The sequence below is a fragment of the Oncorhynchus gorbuscha genome, linkage group LG18 (assembly GCF_021184085.1).
Source record: "Oncorhynchus gorbuscha isolate QuinsamMale2020 ecotype Even-year linkage group LG18, OgorEven_v1.0, whole genome shotgun sequence".
In the NCBI taxonomy this organism is placed as follows: domain Eukaryota; kingdom Metazoa; phylum Chordata; class Actinopteri; order Salmoniformes; family Salmonidae; genus Oncorhynchus; species Oncorhynchus gorbuscha.
The window spans coordinates 36,884,477-36,893,715 of NC_060190.1; the positions used below are offsets into that span (position 1 = coordinate 36,884,477).

Sequence of the window (9,239 nt, forward strand, 5' to 3'; positions counted from 1 at the left end):
GGAGCTTCCCCTCAGTCCAGAGGCGCTCCTCAGTCCAGTGGGGCCTTTAATTAGGGTCTTAGACCCTAGGTCGGAGGCGAGGGTCGTCACTCTAAAGAAGCCCTTGAAGAGGGCAATGACTATGGTGGAGTGGGGTCCACGTCCCGCGCCTATAGCCGCCACCGCGGCCAGATGCCCACCCAGACCCTCCCCTATAGGTTTAGGTTTTGCGGACGGAGTCACACTCTGACCATTATTTGCGTTGTTTGTTTCTATGTTTTGTTTGGTCAGGGTGTGATATGAGTGGGCATTCTATGTTGCATGTCTAGTTAGTCTGTTTCTATGTGTTTTGGCCTGATATGATTCTCAATCAGTGGCAGGTGTTTCTCGTTGTCTCTGATTGGGAACCATATTTAGGTAGCCTGTTTTGTATTGTGGTTGGTGCGTTATTGTCTATGGGATGTTGCATGTTTGCACTCAGTATTGATAGCGGTCACGTTCATCTTGTTCCTTTGTTTGTTTGTTTAGTGTACTTTGTGTTTTTTCGTCTATCATTAAAAGGATGTATTCACATCACGCTGCGCTTTGGTCTCCTCACTACGACGATCGTGACAGACCCACTGGAAATGTGATGAAAGAAATAAAATAATGTGATGAATGTGATGAAAGAAAGAAAATAATTTTCTCTACTATTATTCTGACATTTCACATTCTTAAAATAAATTGGTGATCCTAACTGACCTAAGACAGGGAATTTTTTACTAGGATTAAATGTCAGGAATTGTGTAAAACTGAGTTTAAATGTATTTGGCTAAGGTGTATGTAAACTTCAGACTCCCAACTGTTTATATATATATTAGACTGCTCACATAAATAAATCTTGGTCAACTAAATGGGGTCAGCCCTAATATAGCTTCATACTTTCTTGTGTTCTTATTTTAAATGTTATTGTGTGTTTTTGTTTGACCTAATAATCTTTTCAGTGCTACATTGATATTGATTACTGCATTGCTGGGTTTGGAGCTTGCAAGAAAGGCAAGCTGTACTTGTGCACGTGGCATTAAAACTTTAAACTTTCTCTCTGTGACAGAGGCCAGCACTGTGTGGGAAACACTCAGATGTCTGTCTGTGTTGTCTGTTGGGTCTCAGCTATATGAGACAAAGGGCAGAGTTTTAATTCTGGTTTCCTCTGCCTCTGTTACGGCCTCATAGCAGAGGATGGAGGCACGCGACCTCTCCTGACCCTGGTTACCATGGAAACTATGCCAGACACTCCCACAAAGACCCAGAGTTTGACCTCCTGCCCAGAACACCCTCCTTCAGGAAGTTCTCAAAGGGTGTGTATGCATTAATCTGTGTGTGTGTGTGTGTGTGTGTGCGTGCGTGCATGTTGTGTTGACGGAATCCTAAAGAAAGAGAGGGAAACCAGATAGAAAGAGAGAAAGAGAAGGATCAGGGAGGGAGGCAGCTCCCTATCTGTTTAGTTGGAGCCTTGTGATGTAGCTTGTGTTTCCTGAGGAATGGGAGGAAGATTATGACATAAACCCTTTCCCAGCCAGACAGTCAAGACCAGGGCCCATGGAGAGAACATGCTGACTCAGTTCAGAATACCGAACCTCTATGGGCCATTTGAAAAGCAGATACTGCACACTACAGTGTGTTTCAACAAATGTGCATACACACAGAGAGAGAAAGAGAGGATAAGGGGGAGGTATGGAGAAAAATATTCTGACTCCAATACATTTCCAATATCCACCCTCTTAGCATGCAGCTTCCATTTCAACACTCTGCTCCATTCTAAGATTCTGGGTTGGTGGTGAGATGTGTCAGGAATACATTCGAAAGATACACTTGTATAAAAATATTAGGAACATCTGCTATTTCCATGACAGACTGACCAGGTGAATCCAGGTGAACCCTTATTGATGCCACTTGTTAAATGACTGGAACGAACTACAAAAATCTCTGAAGCTGGAAAACCCTCATCTCCCTCACTAGCTTTAAGCACCAACTGTCAGAGCAGCTCACAGATTACTGCACCTGTACATAGCCCACCTATAATTTAGCCCAAACAACTACCTATTTCCCTACTGTATTTATTTATTTATTTTGCTCCTTTGCACCCCATTATTTTTTATTTCTACTTTGCACATTCTTCCACTGAGAATCTACCATTCCAGTGTTTTACTTGCTATATTGTATTTACTTTGCCACCTTGGCCTTTTTTTTGCCTTTACCTCCCTTATCTCACCTCATTTGCTCACATCGTATATAGACTTGTTTATACTGTATTATTGACACTATGTTTGTTTTACTCCATGTGTAACTCTGTGTCGTTGTATGTGTCGAACTGCTGTGCTTTATCTTGGCCAGGCCGCAATTGTAAATGAGAACTTGTTCTCAACCTGCCTAAAGGTGAAATAAAAAAGTGAAATTAAAATCCACTTCAAATCAGTGTAGATGAAGGGGAGGAAACTGGTTAAAGAAGGATGTAGATGTCGAAGTGCCTTTGAACCGGGTATGGTAGTAGGTGCCAGGCGCACCGGTTTGAGTGTGTCGAGAACTGGAACTGCGGGGTTTTTCCCACTCAACACTTTTCTGTGTGTATCAAGAATGGTCCACCATTCAAAGAACATCCAGCCAACTTGACACATCTGTGGGAAGTATTGGAGTCAACGCTTTCGACACCTTGTAGATTCCATACTCTGACGAATTGAGGCTTGCTCAGAGGGCAAAAGGGGAGGGGGGGTGCAACTCAATATTAGGAAGGTTTTCTTAATGTTTCGTACACTCAGTGTTGATCACCATCACTGTAATGAACGAGACCGCTAAGGCGTGAGTGTGTCCTTTAATAAATTAGCCAACTAAGATCCAAACGTCATATATAAACACAGGCTCAGCTCCAGACCTCAGCAGATGGAGAGTCATACACACACAGCTTTGTTTTGGTGAAATTTCTAGACATTTTGGAGTGTAGAAATGTTCCACACACACACGCCGAGTGGTCAGAAAGGACAGCTTTAATGGCTCTCCCTCCAAGAAGATGTTGTATGATTTTTCCACGAGACCCCTTCAATCCATTCTTGCTTATACTGTCCATGCATTGACTGTCCTTCAATCTCAGCAAGTGTCAGTCATTTGGGTCCCAGGGTGAGGAGACGGCAGGACCTGGCCTGTAGCCCGGGGCGGAGCAGACCAGAGTGGGATCAATGAGATGGTGGGGGTGGGGGTGGAGATGGATCCTCTATACAGGAGGCAGACTGCATGGCCTGTAGCCCAGGGGGGGAGCAACCCAGAGTGGGGCTGAGGATATGGGACTGAAGGGGTGGAGATGGAGGCGGGTCACATTGTTTGGATTGGAGAGGGATGAAGAGGGGGTGGTTAGGGAAAGTGGGACCAAGGCCAGATCCAACCCCCTGGAATCTGTCCCCATAGGGATGTAATCCCATTCAATTCGAGGGGGTTGTCCCAGATTGGAAGAACAAAGGACGCGTGTGTCACGTGAGGAGGGTCAGACAGACACGTTCACACGGCTTGGCGGGCCAGAGACAAAGGGGCTGCTGTCATCGCCAACATGGCCCCCACCCCTCCCCCCACCAGCCCCACACACGGACACCACAACACACAAACTAGGCTGCTGTGCGCCACCATAGTTGCAACCTTTTCTGCTGCTGCCAGCTGATGCCATGCAGGGCTGGTCCAGAGTTGTGACGCTGCAATGATCCGTCACACTTTTGCCAGCACCACACCTCCCTCCTCCTCCTCCTCCTCCTCCTCCTCCTCCTCCTCCTCCTCCTCCCCACCAGAGTGAATCTCATGGCAGCTCTCTCACTCTATTCGATGCACATGCATAGCCACAGATGTGAGTGTGTGCATCTGCATGTATCCGTACACTGGATTGGATAGAGTCAATGTCAATATGTCAATAACACATTCAGGCAGAGAATTAGTCCGCACTTCTCGTTACACTGTATTCAGGTCCACAGTAGGAGGAGTTAGTGTGCTGATCGAAACCATGGCAACGCTTCACATTGGTCAGCATTAGTCCAGGCAGGGTAACTACTATTACGGTAGCCTATCGGTTTTTCCAAACAAATAAAACAATAGGAGAGACAAGTAGTAGTTTGTTGCAGCGTAATTACATACAGCAGAGGTTGCTCCATTGGTCAATCCTCTGGTATAAAGCCTATGTGGTGTACAGTGTGGTTGACTGACATTGTCACTCATGGTAGATCACTTAGGCTACAGCCCCTCCCACTAAACAAAGGTTAGGACCTCAGATTAGAAAAAAGTTGTTGTAATGTAGTCAGACCAGCCAGTCTTGTTGTGTAGGGTAGACTACTAAACCACGACAGTGCTGCGCTGTAGGGCCTAATATAGGACCTTATATACTGAGTGTATAAAACATTAGGGACACCTTCCTAATATTGAGTTGCACCCCCATTTGCCCTCAGAACAGCCTCAATTCGTCGGGGCATGGACTCTACAAGGTGTTGAGAACATTCCACAGGGATGCTGCCCCATGTTGACTAATGCTTCCCACAGTTGTGTCAAGTTGGCTGGATGTCCCTTGGGTGATGGGACCATTCTTGATACACACAGGAATCTGTTAGGCATGAAAAACCAAACTGTGTTGCAGTTCTTGACACAAACCGGTGTGCCTAGCACCTACTATCATACCCCGTTCAAAGGCCCTTAAATATTTTGTCTTGCCCATTCACCCTCTGAAAGGCACACGTACACAATCCATGCCTTTATTTTTTATTTAACTAGGCAAGTCAGTTAAGAACAAATTCTCATTTACAATGATGGCCTACCCTGGTCAAACCCTAACGATGCTGGGCCAATTGTGCGCTGCCATATGGGAGTGCCAATCATGGCCGTTTGTGATACAGCCTGGAATCAAACCAGGGTCTGTAGTGATGCCTCTAGCACTGAGATGCAGTGCCATAGACCGCTGCGCCACTCGGGAGCCCAAATGTCTGTCTCAAGGATAATAAATCCTTCTTTAACCTCTTTCCAACTCCTTCAATTTAGAAACTCAAACAATACTTTAGAACCACTTAAATATACTCAGTTTGAAGATTGTGCAGGGATATGGTACATTGGTTCCTCAATCTATACTTTCAGACTGTTAAGAGTATTCATCTGGTCAATAAATGTATTATGTATGTTGTTTGTAACAGTGTGTTTATATGTGAACATGTGATTGTATTATATATTGTATTTTAATGTTTAAGGACTTTTGGAAGATATGTCCAAATGGAGACAAAAAAAGAGATGCTAATAAAATAAAATAAATCCCCTTCATCTACACTGATTGAAGTGTATTTAACATCAATAAGGGATCATAGCTTTCACATGGTCATTCTATGTCACGGAAAGAGTAGGTGTTCCTAATGTTTTTCGTACACTCAGTGTACAAGGCTGCATGACAGAACGCCAACAGAGAATAGGAGAGGCATTATTTATGGAGTGGGAGGTGTGGATATTTTCTGAATTCCAATAAGCAACTTTATTAGTGGCAGTTACCCTACCTGACATGACAGGGCTAACCTCTGCCAGTGCTAACCTCTGCCAGTACTAACCTCTGCCAGTGCTAACCTCTGCCAGTACTAACCTCTGCCAGTGCTAACCTCTGCCAGTGCTAACCTCTGCCAGTACAGCTACTGTATAATAAAAGTTAAGCTATAACCAATCATAGAGATGATAAGCATCACTTCCTCTGGTCTGAGCAGAACAATGGGACAGTTGATCCCAGAATGGAATTAGAGGGTGTCAAAGACTACATGTAGCAATTTCCACAGACAAATTGACAAAGACACATTCTTGCCGAAGTAGTCCAAATGCAAAGTTTGGTAACAGAATGACGGCACAAATAACACAAATCGTCATTCTATATCCACACCTTGCACCTGCACTGTTCTTTAACTAAATGTGTTTTTGTCAAATTTTCTGTGGGGAAATTGTTCAAATAAAACCTTGTGGATAGAGTTGTGTGGTTTGGTTAACTTTACAAATCATTGGTTTCTGTTTGGCATACATATTAAAGTAAACATTGTGTTGGAGTCTCAGCATCACTCAAAGTGGAATTGGCCCCGATGCAGGGTCTGGTCTGTTCAACAGACTGAGGAATATGAACTCAACGTTATGCCACGTTAGACCAGGGCCTGCATTTATCAAGCGAATTGAGTGATAGGATGTTTATTTATTGTAATATTAGGTCAGATTATTATGTAGATCAACACTCCTACTGAGATGATTGGAAAAAAAAACAAGACTTTGATTATAAGGTGACCTGTCTCTTTAAGGATAGGACTGGTGTTGGGAGAACTGATCCTATGTCAGTTGTTACAGGGCTGGGAGTTACAGCAGCTGCAGTTCGAGAGAGAGAGAGAAAAAGAGAGAGAGAGGGAGTTCTGGGTTGGGGCATCTGGATCCCATATTCCAAAGGTCGCATGGATATAAAGGATAACACCAGCCTCCATAAAGTTTATTACAAATATGTATGGTCATATTGCATAGCCTCACGGGATCAGGCGGCACATGAGGCTGAAACAAGCATAGCCGCCAGACTGCATGTTTTCATTAGTACAGACAGAACATTAGACAGGTGTGTGGTGATGTGCGAGGATAAATTGGCAACCTTTCGTTCTCGTTTCTTCTCTGTAACTTACAAAATACTTCAGACAACTTGGCAAATTGTCTGCAGATTGTTCATAATTAAGCCACGTTTTTACAATTGCTTATTACATGCCTACCGTATAACGTGCACGAGCTGGTCACAAATGTGCCAGGCCATGTATTCATTCTGCCTACTCAGTTGCAAAAAGTTAAGCTAATAGAACGAAACGTCAAGGGACCTACCTGAATTTGTCAAATAGAAACTCTCGATTTAGTTGCAAAACATTTCCAACTGTTTGGCGGAATGAATACACCCCTGCTCAGTCAAAACTCCATATACATTTTCACCATTAGCCCAGCAACCTAGGACACCAGCAGCTGCTTGTTATCACTGTTTGTTGGCTATTTTATGACATGGCTGGATGCATACAACTACATACAAATTTGACAGCTTTGACATCAAAACAATGCCACAGCAGATAGCTTGCTGGTGCAACCACTGCGTGGTTTATTACACTGTAGCGCCCATCTAACTTGTCACACTGACTCGTGTAGCCATAGCATGGCTGAGGTTTGCAACATTGTGACACCACATTAAGATTGGCCTACTCTTTGAATAATTGCTTTTCTATTGCCCACAAACTAGGCCTAGGGGATTTATTATAATTTCTCTCATAACTAGAATTGTATAAAATAGTCGTAGCAATAGCCTACTGTGCTTCATCCGCCACCAAATAGCGTCACTGCTCAAGCAGCAATATAGCGCAGTCGATATTTTACTGCAAGTAGACACGAGCTACGAACTTCACTGCTCACGAAACACACCATGCAACAAAACACACATATGTAATCTGATTTGTAGGCTAACGTATGTGGACATTGATTGTTAATTCCAGGTGGAAAATCCCTTACCTGCTCTAGATCTATGGCCGCCAACGGACTGGTGCCATAATATTCTAATTATTCTGCTTTCAGTCTGCTCAAATAATGATTCCAAAATATATCAAACAATTCCTCGGCAGTGGTATCCGGTGTCTGATATTGTCGATATATCTGTCATTAACCAAATCGAAAGGGCGCCCGCGTCCCTAATTGTTGAATAATACAGACAGCAGCTCTCGCCACCAAAACCCGCTTATTTTGTAAGCGAGTTGCTGAGGTTTTAGGTTTTGATGATCGGCTGCGCATCGCCCTCTCTCATCAGTGTGTGTGGCTGGAGGGGAGCGTGAGAATTACTTGTAGGAACGTGACCTCTGGCGGACAGCTTATGTAAGTAACAGCGCCCTCTTTTCTTGTCTTTACTCATACGTAAATGATCCACAGTGACTGCTGCTGAGCAAACCTAGAGATCCCGCTAGCCCAGTTAGAAACCCCCAGAGCTGTGAAAATCTGCAACCAGACAAACTATAACATTCCTAAATACTATTCCCTATTAAATAAATGTTAAAGGAACCCAAGGGCGTCATGCACCCATTATTTTAGAGGGGGCATGAAGTACATGTGGATGGATGGGGGTGGTCCATACGGGGGCTGATCCCCACTCCTGAAGTTGGAGAATTTTGCATTTTACAAACACCTGAAACAAACACCTGTTTTATCCTGCATACCAGGATTTATGCTCTCTCTCTCTCTCTCTCTCTCTCTCTCTCTCTCTCTCTCTCTCTCTCTCTCTCTCTCTCTCTCTCTCTCTCTCTCTCTCTCTCTCACACACACACACACACACAGCTGGCAGTGCGTGAGAGTTGTCAGCCAGTGCTGATAAGAAGTGACCACAGTGAAAGCAGCACCACTATGTGGTCATGTTTGGTAGTACATGTTCTGCCCTTCCATATGACACTTTATCACTATGGGTCCTGATGTTGGCGTGGCCTGTGTCTACGTGTGCAGCTGTTGTTTAGCAAGTCTGATGTTGTCTGATTCTGACATCACATCAAATCAGGCAAAAAAGCTTGGTTATTATGGATTTAGCAAGAAATATGTTACTCTAAAAAGGGCTCATTTGTTGTCTCCTTGTCAATACATTATGTGGTGTCTTTATTTTTCTAATGAACAATGCATCTATACAACCTAAAAGAACGGTAGAAAAGTCAGCTGAGTACAGCCTGTATGTATGACATCATCATTGGTTTGCCAATTCATCCCAGCATTTACAGCTTATGGACCAGTAGGTGGCAGAAGAGGATAGTTCCTCCATCCCCCATGCACAAAGGCAGGGAGCTGTGTCTCCTCTGTGCAGTTAGATCTCCTGCTGTATCCATGGCGACCTTGGTTGCTGATTGACTCATGGATAGCAATCACACAGCCTGAAATGCAACAAAAAAAATGACTGTTATCCTGAGACTTATTGGCTGTACCGTAGGCTACGTATTGTAACATACTCAGAGAACGTTGAAACAATCGAGGAAACAAATTATTGCGGGGGCGATATATAGGTATTGGTTGAAGCTCAATGTTAAATTCAAATCTCCCTACCATCATATCTATGCCAATTAGACACCAATCCAGATGACAATTCGCAAATCAACTTGATTGGAGGTGCACAACACATATTATTATTATTATTATTATTACATCCCGCCTCTCGTCATGAGCCATCAGTCCGTTACCGAGAACCATACACCAGATTTTTAACAGGG

General features: G+C 43.8%; 1 protein-coding gene across 1 annotated transcript in view; it reads right to left on the reverse strand.

Moving 5' to 3' along the window:
• LOC124004299 (phosphatidylinositol 4-phosphate 3-kinase C2 domain-containing subunit beta-like) overlaps positions 1 to 7,781 on the reverse strand; it is a 77,516-nt gene extending 69,735 nt beyond the window's left edge. The window contains 1 exon segment of the mRNA XM_046313099.1: positions 7,516 to 7,781. The gene's annotated coding sequence lies outside the window, so the exon portion shown is untranslated.
• Between the last annotated feature and the right edge of the window lie 1,458 nt (positions 7,782 to 9,239).